Source organism: Lissotriton vulgaris, chromosome 10 (assembly GCF_964263255.1).
Source record: "Lissotriton vulgaris chromosome 10, aLisVul1.2, whole genome shotgun sequence".
Classification (NCBI taxonomy): Eukaryota; Metazoa; Chordata; class Amphibia; order Caudata; family Salamandridae; genus Lissotriton; species Lissotriton vulgaris.
Genome location: NC_141698.1, coordinates 574,741,736 through 574,762,610, shown reverse-complemented (window position 1 = coordinate 574,762,610; position 20,875 = coordinate 574,741,736).

Below are 20,875 nucleotides of genomic sequence, written 5' to 3'. Positions count from 1 at the left end.
CCGGCGCGCCCGCTGCGCCCGCCCGCTGCACGGACGGGCGACACTGTTGTTTTTATACATAATTAGGGCGGGACGGGAGGAGGGTGGGAGGGGCGCAGAGCTCTCCGGCCAGCCTTCCCAAACTAAGATGGCGGCGAAAGTGATATCCAAAGCTTCCCTGCGCCTGAGTACAGCGGCGCTGAGGGGGAAGTGTTCGAGCCTCGGCGAAGTAGTCTCACCTAAGGGGATGGCATATTGAGTCTGCTTTTAGGTTGCTTCCGGTACATCCCCAGGATCAGCGCTTGCTGGGTTTTACGTTTCAGGGGAAATACTACATGGATATGTGCATGCCAATGGGTTGTTCAATTTCGTGTGCCTATTTTGAAATGTTTAGCTCGTTTCTGGAGTGGGTGTTCTCAAAGGCCACAGGGCACCAACATGTGATGCATTATCTTGATGATTTCCTCTTTCTCGGCCCAGCGGGCACTCGGGACTGTGCACGGGCATTGCAGGACTTCTGGGTGCTCATTCGGGGTTTCGGGGTACCGTTGGCGCCAGGTAAGACAGTGGGGCCGACTACCTCCCTGGAGTTTTTAGGCATAGAACTAGACTCCGTGGAGGGTTGCTTCCGCTTGCCGGCAGAAAAGATCGCCAAATTCAGGGCTTCCTTGTTGCAGTGTCTACGGAACGAGAAAGTGACATTGCACCAATTACAGCAAGCAGTGGGTCAGCTTAACTTTGCATTAAGGGTGATACCGATGGCTCGCCCTTTCTCACGATCCATTGCCCAGTCCATGGTAGGCCTCAAGGAAGGGCACCATCGCACAAGACTGTCGGCAGAGGTTCGCCAGGACATGCTTATCTGGCTGGCATTCCTGGCGGACTTCAACGGCCGAGTGGTCTGGAGCAAACCCATGGCCTCGTCGGCGGAACTAGGCTTATGGACCGACTCGGCGGGCAGCGTGGGGTTTGGTGCGATCCTCGGAAACCATTGGTCGGCCCAAAGATGGCCAGCATGGTGGGAAGCAAGCGGTTTGACGAATAACATTGGCTTCCTAGAGCTCTTTCCCATCTGAGTGGCTCTGTCGGCGTGGCCGGAGGAATTCAGGGACTGCTCGGTGGTATTTTGGTCCGATTACATGACTGTGGTTGAGTGCATTAATCAGCAGGCAGCACGCTGCAAATGGATATTGTGATTGTTGAAAGAAATTGTGTTGAAATGCTTGAGATTAAACGTACAATTCAGGGCAAAACATGTGCCGGGTGTACTGAATAATGCAGCTGATGCGCTCTCTCGTTTCAAAATGCAGGCTTTCAGGGATTGTTTACCCTCAGCGGAGCTAGTGGCAGCGCCATTTCCCGAAGCATTATGGCAAATCGGCGCCCCGGACTACAAAACGTCTTGGCAGCCAGTTTAGCGCCCAGGACAAGGAAAGCTTATGAAGGGGCGTTCCGCTCGTACTGCGCCTTTTTGGGCTCGGCAAGGGAGCATAGAGGGGGTCAGGAGGAGTCCTTTTTCCGATTCTTAGTGGCACTTCATGAGGAAGGCCGGTCGGCGGCAACCGCAAGTCGGTATAAGGCCGCCATATCATTTATGGCTCAGCTCCATGGGATCAGGGACCCGACTGACTCCTTTCTAGTCAGGAAGGCTCTGTGCGGCTAGCGGCGCTTAGAGGGGTGCAGAAAGGATAACAGGCACCCAATAGGGTTTGACAAGTTGACCTCCTTGCTGGCTAAACTAGAAGAGACATGCTCCTCACATAGCGAGGTTATACTATTCCGGGCAGCGTTTGCATTGGCGTTTTATGGAGCCCTGCGGGTGAGCGAACTAGTGGCTGCCAACAAAAGAGATACGGCAGGAGGCCTGCGCAGGGATCACATCCAAGTGAGGGGGGATTCTTCGATGATCTCGGTAGCCAGGTCAAAGACGGACCAGGAGGCCCAGGGGAATAACGTTGTGTTGCAGCACGCTCCAGGTAGTCCCGGTTGTCCAGTAATGCATGTTGAGGCCTACCTAAGACAAAGGTTGACAACGTAGGGGGGGGCCTTGCTATGACATACGGACGGCACCCCGTTGACAAGATTTCAGTTTCAGAGGGTGCTGGCAATCACGATTGCAGCTGCGGGCTTGAACCCAAGTGATTTTGGGACCCATTCATTTAGGATAGGGGCCGCTACAGAAGCTACGGCTCAAGGTCTGCAGGCAGGCAATGTTAAGAAGTTAGGCCGCTGGTCTTCGAACTGTTTCAAGAGGTACGTGTGACTGCACATGTTGTAAGTTACTGATGAAGTGCACTCACGCTTGTTGTCTTTTTTTTGGATTAGAGTTTCACGAGCCTGTGACGCAAGGCGGATATTGGGACCGGCCCAGCATCAGATAACCACCACTTCAAGAAAAAGGGATGGAAGATGTGTTGTCTGGGTCGTGGGCCACTCATACGTGAGACGTGCCGGGGACATATTCAAGACAGGTGATGCGATCCACACATCTGAGGAATATGGGTTCAGGGTGTCCTTCTATGGGAAGGGCGGCCTGTGTATTGACCGACTGCAAATTTTTGTGGAAGAATTACTAGGGCGGCACAGGTCACTGCCATCTGTAGTCACAGTGCATATTGGGGGCAATGACTTGGTAAGACTGGGCAGACGAGCTTTAGTTGAGTACATACTTTCTGCTGTTAGCTGGTTAGCAAAAAGGCTCCCAGGATGTACAATAGCCTGGTCTCACCTGGTTCCAAGGAGGGTATGGCAGGGTGGTTTGTCCACGACAGCGTTGAACCATTCGGTAAAGGGTCAACAATAAAATAGGGAAATTGTTTCGATCTGCTCATCTTCAAAGCATATTGCATGGGTGCATATGGGGGGGATCACTGTTATTCTGAGGATGGGGTACATCTGTCCAGGGCGAGGAATGACTTATTTATAGGAGACATGATAGCTTGGCTAGCGGGGTTGAGGAGACATGACCTATAGGAGGTGTGGAGGGGCCAGATAGTCGGTCAACTATCTGGCCTGTGGCGGTAAGGTAATGATCGGTGAGCAGTGATTTCAAGGTCCCTAGGGGGGGGGCGCCACCCATTATGGATGGGAGTGCCCGGGGGGATGCGGCCATTGGGGGGGGCGGCATCCATTACGGATTGGTCACCCAGGGGGAGACGGCTATATGCCCCTCCCCAGAATTTGAATGAAGGTGGTCTGCACTCCTTATTCTCCATTTGTATTCCTTTACTTTTTTATTCCATAAATGTAAACCTGTTGCGTGCTACCCGGATTGTGTAAGCCCAATACACCTTTCTGAACCTCAACATGTGGGGAGTGCGCAGATACACACTCCCCTCCAAGGTGCACAGCGTTGTGCGGATTTCAAATCCATCTTAATTTTTAAACCGTTTAATCTTTGTCTGTAAGTTTCTTCAATCTTTGTCAAGTCATTTGTCATTGTTCTTCCTTATGCATCGAGTACACACGTTTTCCATACTGTATTTAGGTAACTTCTCATATTTTTATGTGTCCATCCGGACTTCTTTAAAAATAAAATTCCAATACACCAAGTTGTTCAGAGCAGCATTCATTTATTTCAAGCCCAATGCATTTCGGGCTGCCGTCCAGCCCTTCGTCAGGGGTAGCTGTGAAAGGACAATTATGGATGATACATTACTTATCTGCATAGACTATATCACATTTAACATTTCTTTTCAGAATTTCCTTTGTTTACAAATTTACAAAAATTAATATTAGACGTTGCGCATCAGTGAATAAGCCTCCTAAAGTGCATCACATTTCACAAACCAAAGTCTGTGTAGTCTAAGTTCAAATTAATCCTAGAACTTCCCTTAAAGTTATCTTGCATGCCACTTCTTAAGAATTATGTTAGTCAAAAAAACGCTACTGAAAACACATCACGGGCTCATTTAATCTTCTTGTTTTGCAATGATTAACGTCTTACAAACATAAATCTGCACTGCATCTACTGAACCCTGCCACGGTTATCTATCTATTTCCTAGTGTCTTACGATACTCACAACCTTCCATCGGTCGATTGTCGGCTTAAAATCATTAGTACAACCGTGTTTCAATGATCAACATACCTGCTCGCGTTTTACATTTCTATCAGCTCACGCCGCGCGCTGCGCGCTGCACCTCCCCAGAATTTCCCAGGGGCCGGATATCCGCTCCGGCGGAAGAGAGTGCGGGGAAAGGGGGGGGAGTCCACGCTGTCCTTCTTACGGATACCCTGCATGGGAACTCAGACGACCTTAAGATGGCGTTGAGTGAAAGGGGGCCCCCACGACAAGGGAAGTTACAGTTGGCTACGAGGGTAAAGTCCTCTGCGCATGCGCCACTCACACGTGAGGGCGGGAATTTGGTGATAGGGATCTGACACCGGTTAAGACCTTGCCGTTGGCCCCTAACGTTAGGATGTACAAATTCGTATATAATGCATTTGTCATGATGTTAGACTCGGTTAGAAAATCTTTGTATTAGAGATTTGTTAAGTTTAGCCTGAATACCTGTCATCATCAAATGCAATGGAAGTTGAATTTGTACATGATACATGAAACGTTTTTAATTTAAAGTTTTAAATTTTGTTTCATATTTTAATAAATACGGCCGGTGGGGTCGTGAGGCCCCCCGCCTTCCAAAAGTTCAAACTGTGTCTGTTTCCTCCCATTGGGATTGGTGGTGAAAGGGGTGGCGGGCATCCCGGTCCATATGGAAAGGGGAGACCACTCGGTCACCCGGAATGTATGGATGGGTGCCCCGATCCCCCGGGAAACCGTTGCGGGCGGGGGCGTGTCCCGGCCGGTATGCCCATAGCGGCGTGGTCGGAGCATGCCCCCGCCGCCTAAAAAGGGTTGTCCCAAACACCCACCCGGAAGTCCATGTACCTATGGTCGGGATGGGGGCGCGGCCCCCGCCTTCCCGCTGCTGGATAAAACGCGCTGGAATCTAGGGAAGCGTCCTGTTGTTCCTGCGCTCTGAAGGCTGCACCACTCGTCGCTCGTGAGCCCTCAAGGGAACAAGCTGCAGTTTTTGACCCACCCACCAGCCCCTGTTGCAAAATATTTGGAGTGAACAAAGCCCTATGTTGCTATTTGAGTGTAATAAAACATGTTTTTGTTGGAATCGTTGCTTTCATCCTAAATTGATAACAAGAGTATGCATGTAACTGAATACTTGCTTATAGGCCTTTTTTCCTTTGTAGAAATGTTAAGGAATGAATGCAATAAAGATTGTTTTGTGCTATAGGACCTTTTTTTCTTTGTAGCAAGGTTGAAGTCAGTGGATATATTGAGCTGTACTACAGGAGTAGGCATAGGTTTCTTTCCCCTAGTAGGTAACTAATTGTCGTATTTATTTAGTCTTCGGTCGGGCGGTAAGGTCATGATCGGTGAGCAGTGATTTCAAGGTCCCACCCATTATGGATGGGAGTGCCCGGGGGGAGGCGGCCATTGGCCCCTCCCATGGGGGGGCGGCACCCATTACGGATGGGTCACCCAGGGGGAGACGGCCATAGGCCCCTCCCAGGGGGAGACAGCTATAGGCCCCTCCCCAGAATTTCCCGGGGGCCGGATATCCACTCCGTCGGAAGAGAGTGCGGGGAAAGGGGGGAGTCCAAGCTGTCCTTCTTACGGATACCCCGCATGGGAACTCAGACGACCTTAAGATGACGTCGAGAGAAAGGGGGCCCCCACGACAAGGGAAGTTACAGTTGGCTATTAGGGTAAAGTCCTCTGCGCATGCGCCACTCACACGTGAGGGCGGGAATTTGGTGTAGGGATCTGACACCGGTTAAGACCTTGCCGTTGGCCCCTAACGTTAGGACGTACAAATACGTATATAATGCATTTGTCATGATGTTAGTCTCGGTTAGGAAATCTTTGTATTAGAGATTTGTTAAGGTTAGCCTGAATACCTGTCTTCATCAAATGTAATGGAAGTTGAATTTGTATATGATACATGAAAAGTTTTTATTTTAAACTTTTAAATTTTGTTTCATATTTTAATAAATACGGCCGGGGGGGTCGTGAGGCCCCCCTCCTTCCAAAAGTTCAAACTGTGTCTGTCTCCTCCCATTGGGATTGGTGGTGGAAGGGGTGGCGGGCATCCCGGCCCATAGCACTTATGTAAGGAACCTACTTATCGCTGCTGACACTGTGTCACTTCCCCTGCACAGTAAGGGACCAACGCCTCACCTCCCTTGCAACAGTAAGGAGCCAATGCCTCATCTCCCCTGCATAGAAGTAAGGAACTGATACCCCACTTCCCCTGTGGTAGTAAGGAACCGACGCCCAACCTACCCTGTGGCAGTAAAGAACCAATGCCGTTGTTTGTATCATCACAAAAGGTACTGTTTGTCTGGGGTTCAATGTGATCCCTGCGGTCTGCACCATACTTTGGATTTGTACTTGTGATGACATTGAGATAGCCCCAGTTGAAGCTATTGTTTTCTGGGAACCGTATTTTTGCAACAAACTTGCCAAAAGGGATATTTTGATGTATGTATGTTGGATTTTTGTTGTTTTTAGTCTTGTTGGATTAGGTAAATACTGGCTATTTTTTTTAACTGGTGTGGTGCCCGTTTTGAAGTATTTTCACTGTGTTACTGTGTGTTTGAGTACAAATTCTTTATGCATTGGCTCTGAGATGAGCCTGACTGTTCTTGCCAGGCTGCTAAGCGGTTGAACAGGGGTTATCTTAGCTGTGCAATCCCCTTGCCCTGACTAGAAGGAAGGGTTCCTACTTAGACAAAATGCAAACCACTGCCAACTAGAGACCACCTTTTCTAACACTGCCTTTCCCATTGAATCGTTGAGATCATGGTTGAATCTTTCAACCTTTCTTGTGCACTGGAGATCACAATAGACTGTAGTGGGTTGTTAATTTAGTGTAATTTAAGAAGCTCTTCCATTTGTAGTGGTACAAGTTGCACCCCATTATCTGCAATGATGGCTTCAGGAAATCTCTTTTTGCTAAATTCTTCCATCGGGAAGTCCAGAACCACCTTTGAAGTAACATTTTCAATAAATTTAACTTCAGGCCACTTTCAGTGGCCGTCAACAGGTACAAGAACAAAACAGATATTGGACCGAAGAATTTTGAAGGAACTCACTATATAATCATTCATGATTAGCACAGGGGCTCTTGCATAGGTGACAAGGCAAGGTAATAGTCTTTGAAATCCTCTCTGAGTATGTGCACACTTAACATAGTCTCAAAACTTTTTCTATGTCACAACCATACCAAGTCAGCATAAGAATTGACTAGGTGACAAGGCCAGCAATGTACTTGCGGAAGCCCAATATGGCTTTAGGAAGGGGAGGGGGAAAATGGAGCAATGCCTCAAACTTCCCTTAGTCTCAGCTAAATATGTCACCTCAAAGAAAGGCCAGTTATATATGATGTTTATGGATTTATCCGTAGCCTTTGATTGTGTGTCCCACAGTACATTGTGGACCATCATGGATACTGTGGGTGTGGATCCTTCCATAACTCTTTTCATTAGAGATCTTTATAGAGAAGCAGAGGCATTAATCTGGTCTGGGAAAGATGCTCGAAACCTTTCAGGACTGAAAAGGGGGTGAGATAGGGCTGCGTCCTTGCTCCTATTCTTTTCTAATTATATACAAATAAATGATCCAAGGTGCTGAGTAAAAAATGTAAGGATGTCACGGCGGCAGGCCCACTACTTTTGCCCGTCATGCTTTCTGCAAATGACGCGGTCTCACTGGCCAGAACTCCAATGGCCTTACAGCTTTCCATTGAAGTATACTCGGCCTACATGGCACTGTTAGGCCTATATGTTAATAAATTAAGACTTTTGTGATAGCTGTGGGCAGGGACAAGAAAAAATGAAGGCATCTCCATATATATGACAGAAACCTCGAGAGAGTGGTGAATTTTATGTACTTGGGCATTCTTTTTGATGAAAAACTAAATTGGTCCGAGATGGTTAGAAACAGAGAGAACCAGATGGCCAAAAGTATAGCTGGCCTCTGGAAGTTTGCTACAAACCTAGGAAATAAACCAATTAAAGAAATGTTAGAAATTTACTCTGCAAAAACTCTATCTATAGCTACCTATGGTGCAGCAATTTGTAGCATAGCACACGCTGGCTCTCATCAAGTTATAGGGAACACATTTTTAAAACGTTTACTGTCTATCCCGAGTTTGTGCCCACATATTGTAGTCCATGAGGAAGAAAGAAGGCTTTCCATTTATAACTGACACCATTAAAATGGCCCAGCTGATAGCGTGGCTATCGATATGGAAAAGGGAGACAGTTCAACTAAATCAAACTGTGCTAAAGGATATTTTATCTTTGGACCGAGCTTCCTCGATTCCCTGTCTGGCTTATATAAAACAGACTTTTAGAGAGCTGGATCTGGCGATATTGTATGATTCACCATCCCAGTGCACGACTTTCCCTAAAACTAGATTAAAAGAACTCTTCATTGCCAAATCCATCCAAGAGAGATGGCTAAAAAATCAAACCAAAATCCCAGTCACTAGTTACCGAACATTGCCATCTGTGGCAACTGGGCATTCATCTTATCTTTGTTTTGTTACCAACATCACACATCATTTTGTACTAGTAAGATTGAGATAGAATTATATCCCTCTAATGGTTGGTTACCCTGCACAAGCTTATTCGATAAATCAGCTGTTTTATATCCTTGTGACGGTTTCTCCAACCCATCTACCTCTCATATTTTATTGTGTTGTTCATTTTATAAGGTTGAGAAAAATAAATGTATAGTTCCACTATTGAGGAAATTTAGTTTACGGTCGCATATACAGGCTCTTGAAGTATTATGACAATTGGAATCGCCATATATATGCTTCATGACTGCGTACTTTTTACTAGCTGCCAAGAAGACTAGAAAGGTGCATACCACTAGGTGCCCACTTTAACTGTTTGTATTATTATTATTATTAATATTATTATTATTATTAATAATTACATTTATAACGCGCACAGCTACCCTAAACAGGGTTTCCCGGCGCAAGCAAGTCAAACTACTGCGAACTGAGCACACGGATAACTAATCACTGAGAAAAAAGCCAGGTCTTAAGATCTCGCCGAAACTTAAGGTAGAAAGATTCCTGTTTCATCGAACAGGGAAGGGCATTCCATAATCTAGGACCAAGGAATGCGAAGGACCGGCCTCCCATCCTAGATAATCGGCAACTAAGTGTTACAAAGTTGCCCTAAGTAGCTGACCGTAGAGACCCGGAAGGGACGTAAGGATGAAGGTATTCCTTTGTTTATAGTCGTCTGTGTATTCTAAATAACGCAAAGAGAATTGTCTTTTATTCTCATAGTTGTGTTTCGTTTAACATTTATAGTCCCTGAGTCATTGTAACTCTTAAAGAAAATGTCATGACTATTTAAATCAATGAGTTATTGCATATAATTGTTTGGATGAGATGGATTTTTATTTGTCGTATATTATTTATGATTTTATGCACTTTTATGCATTTTTTTTTTTTTCCAAAGTTTTTTATTTGCATCAAAGGATCACATAGGCAATAAACAATTAATTTTTTCAAAGAGAAAAAAAAAAAAAAAGAAACAAAAATATACCAGTATTCCATGGTTGCATTTAGATAAATATATAACACTACTTAAACAGTGCCAAACATAAAGTTAAGAATCGATAGACATAAATTTTAAGAAAGATTACTAAGACATAAATAAACCCCATATTCTGTCAATTTTTCGTCTGGCCTGCAATCCCCTTGAATCTGCAATAGCGGCTTCCATACAATGAATCTCCTTAACTAAACTCCACCATTCTAAAACTATTGGTGGGTTCTTTTGGATCCATGCTCTGGCAATAATTAACCTTGCACAAGTGATTAGGATATTCAACAGATCTCTAAACCTTTCACCCCCATTGACGCCTACACAAACATCAATATTTGAGAATAGGAAGGGTTGCTCCAGCCTCTCAGTGATAACTTTAGTTATTCCTTCCCAGTATTCTTTAAGGTGAGGGCAAGTAAAAAACATATGGACAATATCCGCGCCACTCATATCACATTTAGGACACTTCGTTCTATCAGAATGATTATTGTTCGTTGCCCATTTAAGTATCCTTTCAGGCGTGTAATATAATTGACAGACTGTTTTAAACATCTGCAATTTTAGGCTGGAAGATTGAACTGATGCATTTAGGCTTTTAAAAGATGTGACAATTAGATCTGTTGGGATGCTCATTGCCAGTTTCCTATTCCATTTCTCTGTTAAAATAGTAGCATCACCGGTCCTGAGATCAGAAAAGAGCTTATAGCCCAAGCTTATGATAGATTTATCAACATCTCTATAGATACAGTCCCATATCTCAGATTCTGAGACTGCAATGAGTTCTAATTTTTTCACTAGGTAATCTCTAATCTGATAGTATTTAAACCTAGCCATCTCAGGTAGATTATAGCAGAGTTTCATTTTATCAAATGCCATAAAGCCATGATGATCATATAAATCCCCCAGAAATCTAATACCGGAGTTTAAAAACATTTGACAGGCTGTGTCATGAAAAATAGTAGGAAAGCCGGGATTGCCCCATAAAGGTGTTTTACTGTGAAAAAGAGATGTATTGCATTTAGCCATAATAGATCGCCAGACACTCACAGTGTCCCTTATGGTCTTAAATTTAACCCTTTTAAAATAATTGGGGTCATTTATCCTATACAGAAACATATTGACTTCTAATCCTAATAGGAACTTGTGAAAGTATAAACATTTATCCAGAACTGTCAAACTACAGATCCGAGTCATAAATGCTGACCAGTAGTAAAATTTAAAGTCCGGAAAAAGCAGTCCCCCTTGACTAAAGGGGAGTTTAAGCAGTGATACAGCACGCCGGGCTTTTTTATATCCCCATACAAAACTGCCAATGATACCTTCTAGTCTGATGAAGAAGGAATTGTTGACCCGCAGAGGGATTGTTCGAAAAATATACAAGAATTTAGGCAAAATTTTCATTTTTATTAAATTTATTCGACCAATCATACTGATTGGAAGTTTATGCCATTTCTTAAGTTGTATGGCAGTTTCTTTTAATAAAGGTTCGTAGTTTAATCCTATGATGGAATCAATATCTGAGCAGATTTTAACACCTAAATAGGTGGCTACTTTACTTATTCCAGAGACAGGAGTAGTTGGTTGGTAATTCATGACGACTTGAGTTTTGGTGGTATTAAGTCTGTAACCAGAGACTGAGCCATAGAAGCCAGCTTCTATTAAAATACCTTTCATAGTTTTAGCAACATCTGGCGAGAAAACTGCAATATCGTCAGCATATACAGTTATATCTAATTTATCTAATCCATTAAAAAAAGGGCAGATTAGTGTTTGGCGTTGTAGAGCAATTAAAAAAGGTTCTATTGCAAGAGCAAAAAGTAGTGGTGATAAAGGGCACCCCTGCCTTGTCCCTCTTTTAATGGAAAACAAAGAAGAGCATTTCCCCATATATGAGATCTTACCCATAGGATTATCATATAGAGATTGGATCCATCGTAGATGTTGTCCTTTAATACCAAATGCCTGTAGTGCGGCCCACAGAAAACCCAACCCCACCCGGTCAAATGCTTTTTCAGCGTCTAATAAAATCATACCGAGTGGGGTGTGTTTAATCCGTGCTGCATCAAAGGCTGATATAGCCATGTTAATATGTGCTGTGGTGTCACGCTTAGGGATGAATCCATGTTGTTGGGGAGAGACAAGTTGGGACATGTACGGAGCTAGTCTAGTAGCCAGTATTTTGGCAAAGATTTTTGCATCACTATTAATAAGTGAAATAGGCCTGTAAGATCCCCTCTCTTGTGGTGCTTTACCTTTTTTTAAAAAGAAAATAATTTGGGTTAAATTCCACGATCTGGGTGCTTGTTGCCCTTTACCAATAGCACTAATCACATCAACAAATAGTGGTATCAATTCTTCAGTGCAATATTTATACAGTTCCAAAGGAATAAGATCTTCCCCTACAGCTTTACCCATTGCAAGAGATTTAATTGCGCCCCTAATTTCTAAAGGCGTGATATCGGCCTCTAATTGAGCCGATTGTTCTGGATCTAAGTTATTGACTTTGTTAGCATTAATATAGTTATTAATACAGTCATCTGAGATAGCAGCTTCCGGTGTATAAAGGGTTTGATAGAAGGAAGCAAATTGTTGTAGAATCGATTTTGGATCGCAAAATAATTGATTATTGTCCCCTTTAATTTCTTTAACCATGTTAATGGAACGATCTTCCGCAACTTTGTAAGCCAATAATTTCCCACTTTTATCTCCATTTTCATACTGTTCTAGATGATATTTTTTAAGTTTATTAATACTTTTGTCCCTCAGAAGGTTTTTTATTGCTGCTTTAAGCTCAATTAATTTGAAGTTTAATTCTTCTAAGTTTGAAGCATTATTACAGATAGCATCAGATATTTGGAGTTCAATATCTCTGATTTCATTTAGCCTTTGCTGATTTATGGTTCGGAGTTCTTTGTTTTGTCGCCAAATATATTGCTGGGTAAATCCACGTACGCTAGCCTTACACGAATCCCAGACTATCCATGGTAAGCTGGATTGTCTGTTAATATCAATGAATTCTTTTATATGCTCTTTAAGCTGATTTATAAACATCGTGTCAGAAAATAAGTAACGAGGAAAAGAGAAGGAGCGAATAGTTTTTTCCTCAGTTGTAAGTGTAAATGTTATAGAGATCGGGTTATGATCAGACGTCACCCTTGGATGTATATCCATTAAGCATTTGCATTCGTCAAGAATCAAGTCTGAGGCCCATATCATGTCAATGCGTGAGCATACCTTATGTGCAGCAGAGTAAAAAGTATAACCAGCTATATCAGGATTTAAAGATCTCCATACATCTTTTAAAAGATGAATTGCTGCCAGATCCACAATTGCAGCTCTGGTTTTCCTCATTCTTTGAAAGGCATTTTTTCTAGTGATATCCAATTTATAATTCATTATACAATTAAAATCTCCTAACACAATATACTCTCCACCCCATCCAAGTAGTTCCATATTAATTTGATCAAAGATTATAGGTTCATCTTGATTAGAACCATAAACTCCACATATTGTAATTCTGAAATTTCCTACCTTTATCTGCGCTATCGCCCATCTGCCAGCTTTATCGGTTAGAGTCTTGATTATTTCACATTTCAGTCCTTTATGTTTTAAAATCGCTACTCCCCTAATTGAAGCATTAAATTCCGTGCAAACTACTGGATCAAATCCTAATTGTTTGATCAGTTGTTTGTCTTTATAAGCAATATGTGTTTCAGTAAGAACTACTATTTGCGGATTATACATCCTAAATTCCTCATAGACAAGACGGCGTTTAATTTTGTTGTTTAATCCTGAAACATTCCAGGTTAAGCACTTTATTAAATGCATTTTAAATTATATATTTCCTTACCCATGTAACCACAAAAACAATCATCGTCAGTGCCTTGTAAAACGTCTTAGTTTTTTCTTTGTCATTTTTGTGTCCTTTGATGCAGTTTTTACCCCAAACCATTGCTTCCCTTAACCCACCCCACACTCTGATACTACCTCCCCCCACCCCGTGTTTACCTGTGGATCCCCCCTTCCTGTTGACTGCCGTTCACCTGGCAGTAGGTGAGTGGATAGAACGCTAATCGGGTCCAGGTATTTATAATTAGTCCATACGACACAGTACTACACATTTTCTCACATTTTCTCATTATTTCTCATTATTTCAATTTTAACCTTATCATTATCATTATCATATAAGCAAATAACTAATATCCTGTGAAAATTTAGTGGGTGGCAAGAAACTAAAAGATATTAACATCAATATATCCAATAAGGCCAGTAAGACCAGAAAGAAAAAGACATAGCACCCCTATAACACCCGTATTTACTTGACATTAGTCCTTAGCTCAATCATTTCCCAGCTTTCCAGGAGGTAATTGCTTTTTCGACCTCATCTACATCCAAAAAAAAATATGAGCGGCCATTTTTTATCACTTTCAGCTTTGCAGGTTCTTGCAGATAAGCTTGAAATCCAAGTTCTTTGATCGGGTCTATAAATTGTTTTAGTTTCCATCTTTTTTCTAGCGACAGTTTACTTAGATCTGATCTCACAAAGAAGGTGACAGACTCAATAGTAACTGGAGTATTAGGGCGTGCTTTTAAGGAGATGGCTTGTCGGAGCAGATAATTGCCGATATAGATCAGAATAGGTCTTGGAAATTTCCCACTCTTATCTCTCTGGAATAGGGGTAATCGATGCGCACGTTGGATCTGTGAGTCCCAGTCCCAGTCTGAGAGATCAGGAAAAGCCTTTTGAAACAAATGAGTGATGTATGCCCTCGGATCTGCCCCCTCCGCCCCTTCAGCAATACCAAAGACACGAAGATTCTGCCTTCTATTCCTATTCTCTAAATCTTCCAGTTTGGCTTGCATCTGGAGTATTTGTGAGGCATGCCTATTCAGTTCTGCCTCAGAGCATTGCGATTTCTCTTCTGTAGCAACCACTCTCTGCTGCAATTCCTCTATGTCCTGTGACACTGCCCCCAATTTACATGCCATCTCTTGTAGAGAAATTTGAGTTCTATTGTTGTCTTCTCTCATTTGCTGATAATGAGTTTTGGCCTCTTGTTTCTGTTCATTTAAGAGGTGCAAAATCGTCTGACAAGAAGCAGTCACTTCCCCCTGCGGTATCCACTCAGTTGCCCCAGTTGATGAGGATGAAGTAGTATCTCCCAAGTGCGTTACTTGTATAGGTTCACCTAATGGGGTCCTCAATACCTCCGGAGTGGTAGCCTTAGGCATGTCACACATATCTTCAATTATGCTGTCATTACCATTATTGCCACTATTACCACTATTACTGCTGGTATTGCTACAGTCAATTAACACAGAAGCTGAAGCTGAAGCAGGATTGTCTCCGATAAATATCAGGGAAGATGCAGAAGAGTGAGGCTGTAGCTGAACCATTGTACTATCTCCAGTAGCCTTTAATTTATCAAAGATGATAGGTTGAGTAGGGCTGAGTGGAGCATCAGCTTTTGTTTTGTCTGTGGGTACAGTGATTACATCATTGGGGCTATTACCAGATAGTCGCAGAGCCATAGTTTTTACACCACCCTTAGCCTGCACCCATTGTCTGATAGGGCTATTTTCAGCGATAGCCTTCAAGGCGTTTGTCTTAGTTTTGCCCGCCATTTTAGCCAACTTATTCTTACTTTTGCCCTTCGATTTCTTAGGTAAAGTTTTATTTTTGTCCTTGATCATACATAAGGGCGTGTTACTCCCCTGTTCATTAACATCCACATATTCTTCATCCGTTTCACCTATGTCTAGGTTATCATCATTTTCAATTCCTTCAGTTTCTATCACCCCCACAGCACACCCTTTATCAAGGGGCAAGCTAGTAGCGTTAGTAGCGCTAGAAGAAGTCTTAACGTTAGTATCGATATTGGATGAATTCGACATTGGAGATTGAAGTTCTTGAAGGTCAGTATGATGGGCAAAAGTGCTATTAGTGCTGTTAATAGTGGTAGAGTTAATGGTAGGAGTTAGATAATTTGCTCCTTTTCCCAATTGAGCTGTCTCTAAGGCCGGTACATCAGTATTAACCTGAGCTGTGGAAACTGTGGTAGCTGTGATAGCGTCATTTTGGGATTGTTTCACAGGGTCTTTTAGATTATTCTGCTCTCCTTCCTTTACATTTGCAACATTGCCTCCCATTTGACCCCTATCATCTGTGTTACCTTTCGAGTAAGATGGGGTTTTTCCTCCATCGCATACACCATCCAGCAGTTTCAAAGCAGTTTCAGCAATGTTCTCCGCTGCCGCCGGGGCTCCCGCTCCCCCGCTTGCTCCAAGCTGTATCTGCTGCTCAGTGCTCTGAGCCGTACTCTGAGCCGTGTCCACGATGGATTTCTTGCTTGCCAGAATTTAGTTGATTGCGGTAACAGACAGCGAAACTGCCGAGGCTCCTGCTCTCCCGCTCGCTGCTGTGTTGCGCGTTGTCCGTGTGGGAGGTTTCGGCGCCATCCCGATGACGCTCGCTCTCTCCGGCTGGGCTGCTGCCGGTGCTGTGGGGGAACGCAGACCCGACCAGCGGATTGCTGCTGATGCCGATCCCAGCCTGATCCACTCTGACAGGCTTTCCCAGCCCCACCGAATCCTTGAGGTTCCTCGTGGCAGTCGCGGTGTCTCAGCACTTTTTACACCGACCGAATAAAATAAACTTTGGATACGGCTCCTGAACTGCCGTAATTTCCACATCAGCCTCCGCGTCCGTCAATGTTGCTGATGAGATCGAGGTAAGTCTCTTGAGCCCTCTTGAGCCCTCCAAATTGCTCCGCAGATTGCTCCGCAGTGTATTTTAAATTATTTAACACCAATTCTAGGATCAGCGCTGTATACTGTGTCGGGTCATAGCGTAGCTGTTACTTCAGACCTGGACCCGGCTCAGCGTCCTCCACTCCGGCGGTGTCAATCCGCCATCTTGGATGGCCTCGCCAGCCTTTATGCATTTATTTTAATACGAAATAAAGTTGATGGTGATGATGACTGGGTGTATTTTAAGGAAGACATAGCCATGTGGCCTTGATATCCTTTCTCTAAGTGTGAAGGTCGAATTTCTACCAGCGAGATGCATTTCTAGTCCCCGAGGATCATAATTCATTTCAGCAACTCATTTTAAACTTGAGCAAGAGAACAACAATGGTCTTGTAAAGTCTTGGCAGATTTCCAGCCCTCAACAATATACTCTGTGACTGATTTCACAGTTTCAGGTTTGGTGTTAGCAAGAGCCCATAACTCTTTAGTGATACCTAGACCATGTCACTAATGGTTGTAATAACAACATCTTCTTTACTGGTGTGACCACCACTGTGTTCTCAGGGCATGAAAAGACATTAGAGACAATCGGCCATGATGTTGTTTTGTCTTGGAACATACTCAATTTCAAACATGTATTCTTTTGACTTGGAGCAAATATGGGCAATCCTTACAGCAGCTGATAATTCTCCATCAGGTGCGAGAATATTGATTAGAGGGATGTGGTCTGACCTTAAGAGAAACTTAATTTCCCTAATAAGGCATCTGAAGAGGTCGATGGCCCATATGTAAGCTACCTCAATGACAGCATACTTATGCCAGGTGTTCATAGTCTTGGAAGTAAATGCCACATGCCATTCACTTTGACCCCCAGATTAAAAAAACACAGCAATAAGTCCAATAGAACTAGCATCTACTTTGCTGATGCATTCTTTCCCTAGAGAGCATTCTTTGAAGGTGGGGGCAGAAGCAATGGCTTTTTTAATTTTGTCATAAGCAGTGTGATTTTGATCACCCCCAAAAAAATCCTGTCCCTTTACTACCAATTCTCACTGAAGTTCCATTATTTCAGCATCGTTTACAGACGTTTGTCATCCTATTTACCAAAAACCGCAAATGACAGTAACTTAACCTTATTGTCTAGAACAGATGTGTTTTCAGTAGCTCTGACTGGAGTTTGTTTTAGTACAACTCCTTCATCCAAGCCACAGTAACATAAATGATTCACTTTAGGTCAGAACAAAGGTAATTTCTTATAGACAACACGAATATGATATGCCACAAATAGGTACCAACTTCTTTAAGAACTTTAATATGAGATTCCACATCTTTAGAAAAACAGTATCTCTTCCTAGGTTACCTTCACATTAGAATCCAGATTTTTGAAAATGTGATACATGACTTTTTGAAAAAACGATCTAATGACGAAAGGGATCTGCTTGAAATGCAATTGTCCAAACAGTGTGACAAAGGTGGTTAATAGTCTGGAAATAGGTGATCATTTCACCTGATTATAAGCTGCCATAGAACTATGGTTGGCAGCATTGCGCAACCTCCGTGTGCACAACAGTGTATTTAACTTAGGCAGTGATGAGAGTCACTTACAAATCAGTTGATTAAGGCTCTCAGATCTACACAAAGGCAAACATTACTGTTGTTTCCATTATTAAGAAAAGAGAGAACCCTATTCTGATGAGTCCACGTCTACAATGGATCCTTGTTTAACTAGGTCCTCTAACAAAAGCTGCATATATTTCCTGACACTGAATTGCACTGCTCTCACTTTTTGTGTGACAGATATAGCCCTATTTTTCGAATTATCTGTCAAAAATACATGAAACCCTGTAGCTTACCCAACCTGTTAAACACGTCTGCAAACTGCCCAACCAGCCCACTCATAAAGTCAGAATCTTTCTTCAACAAAATCTGCTTAGGGGAAAACAGACAAAGGGCCCGATGTAGGTAATTCTAATTTACCACTTCTAAAATACCGAATCATACCGATTCGGTATTTAAGAAGTGGTAAATTAGAAGGGGGGAAATGTAGGTATTTCAGATTCTGTAAATACCGAATCGTTAAGATTCGGTATTTACCGATTCTGTAAATACCAAATCGGTAAAGCCCATTGATTCCTATGGGCATTGCAGCCCATAGGAATCAATGGTCAATACCGAATTGGTATTTACCGATTCGGTAAATACCGATTTTTGCAAGGGTGCAAGGGGTGTCACTTTGACACCCTCTTGCACCCCAATTTCAGACTTGTGTGCCATATGGCACACAGACATGCCCTAAGGGCATGTCTGTGTGTCACATTGCACAGGTGTGCATGCACAGATGTGCATGCACACCTGTATTCGGTATTTTACCACCCAATTGGATTGGGTGGTAAAATACCGATTCTTAAAGCCCTGTGGCACTCTGACATGTGCCAGCTACATCTGCATCTGTATTTACCGATTCGGTAATTTTACCGAATCGGTAAATACAGAATCGGTAAAATACAGATTCTGTAAATGCATGCCCTACATCTGCAAACCATAATACCGGTCGGAAACGGCCGACTTCGGCCGTTTCCGACTGGTATTAGGGCACCTACATCGGGCCCCAATAGTTATTATTTTTGTTATCTCACCCTCCTCTCTAAAACACAAACACCTTTCAGGGACAAAGAAATCCAAATCTTTGCTGCCTGTCTTTAAACTTCAATCAATCAGTGACACTTATAAAGCGCGCTACATACCCGTAGGGTCTCAAGGCGCTGGGGGGGGGGGGGGGAGCCGCTACTGCTCGAACAGCCAGGTCTTCAGCTTCTTCCTGAAGGAGAGGTGGTCTTGGGTCAGGCGCAGGTCGGTCGGGAGGGAGTTCCAGGTCTTGGCGGCCAGGTAGGAGAAGGACCTTCCTCCTGTGGTCGCTCTTCGGATGCGGGGGACGGCGGCGAGGGCGTGGTTGGCTGATCGGAGGTGGCGTTTGGGAGCGTAGAAGTTGACTCGGCTGTTGAGGTAGCTCGGGCCTTGGTCGTGTAGGGCTTTGTGTGCGTGGGTGAGGAGGCGGAAGGTGATTCTTTTGTTGACGGGGAGCCAGTGAAGGTCTCTCAGATGTCCGGAGATGTGGCTGGTTCGTGGGATGTCGAGGATGAGTCTGGCTGAGGCGTTCTGGATCCGCTGGAGTCTCTTCTGGAGCTTGGCGGTGGTACCGGCGTAGAGGGCGTTGCCGTAGTCCAGTCGGCTGGTGACGAGGGCCTGGGTGACGGTCTTCCTGGTCTCGGTGGGGATCCACCAGAAGATCTTCCGTAGCATGCGTAGGATGTTGAAGCACGCCGAGGAGACGTTGTTGACTTGCCTGGTCATGGAGAGGGAGGAGTCCAGGATGAAGCCCAGGTTGCGTGCATGGTCTGTCGGTTTGGGTGCGGTGCCCAGGGCGGGAGGCCACCAGGAGTCGTCCCAGGCGGAGGGAGAGGAGCCCAGGATGAGGACTTCTGTCTTGTCCGAGTTCAGTTTCAGGCGGCTGGTTGTCATCCACTCGGCTACCTCTTTCATCCCTTCGTGCAGGTTGGCTCTGGCGGCGGCGGGGTCGTTGGTCAGGGAGAGGATCAGCTGGGTGTCGTCGGCGTAGGAGATTATGCTGAGGTTGTGTTTGCGTACGACGGCCGCGAGGGGGCTCATGTAGACGTTGAAGAGGGTGGGGCTCAGAGATGATCCTTGGGGGACGCCGCAGATGACTTCGGTGGCCTCTGACTTGTACGGTGGTAGGCGGACTCTCTGTGTTCTTCCGTTGAGGAAGGAGATGATCCATTCCAGCGCCTTGTCCTGGATTCCGACGCTGCTGAGGCGCCGTACTAGGGTGCGGTGGCAGACCGTGTCGAATGCCGCGGAGAGGTCTAGGAGGATGAGGGCCGCTGTTTCTCCGTTGTCCATCAGGGCTCGGATGTCATCGGTGGCGGCGATGAGGGCGGTCTCGGTGCTGTGGTTGGCTCGGAAGCCGGACTGTGAGGGGTCGAGGGATCCGTTCGTCTCGAGGAAATCGGCCATCTGCTTGTTGACGGTCTTCTCGATGACTTTGGCTGGAAACGGGAGGAGCGAGATGGGGCGGTAATTCTTGAGGTCGGTGGGGTCCGCTGTTGGTTTCTTGAGTAGAGCGCTGAGTTCGGCGTGTTTCCAGCTCTCAGGGAAGATGGTGGTGTCGAAGGATGTGTTGATGATGTCTCGCAGGTGGGGTGCGATGACAGCGTCGGCCTTGTTGAAGACGTGGTGAGGGCAGGGGTCGGTCGGTGATCCGGAGTGGATGGAGTTCATCGTGCGGATGGTGTCTTCGGTGCTGATCGGGGTCCAAGCGTGGAGGGTGGTGGTGGGGGGTGGTTGTTCGGTCATGGTGTGCGTTGGTTGGTTTTTGAAGCTGTTGTGTATGTCCGCGATCTTGTTGTGGAAGTATGAAGCGAGGGAGTTGCAGAGGTCTTGCGATGGGGTGATGTCGTTGTTTCCTGCGCTGGGGTTGGAGAGCTCTTTGACGATGTTGAAGAGTTCCTTGCAGTTGTGTGCGTTGTTGTCCAACCG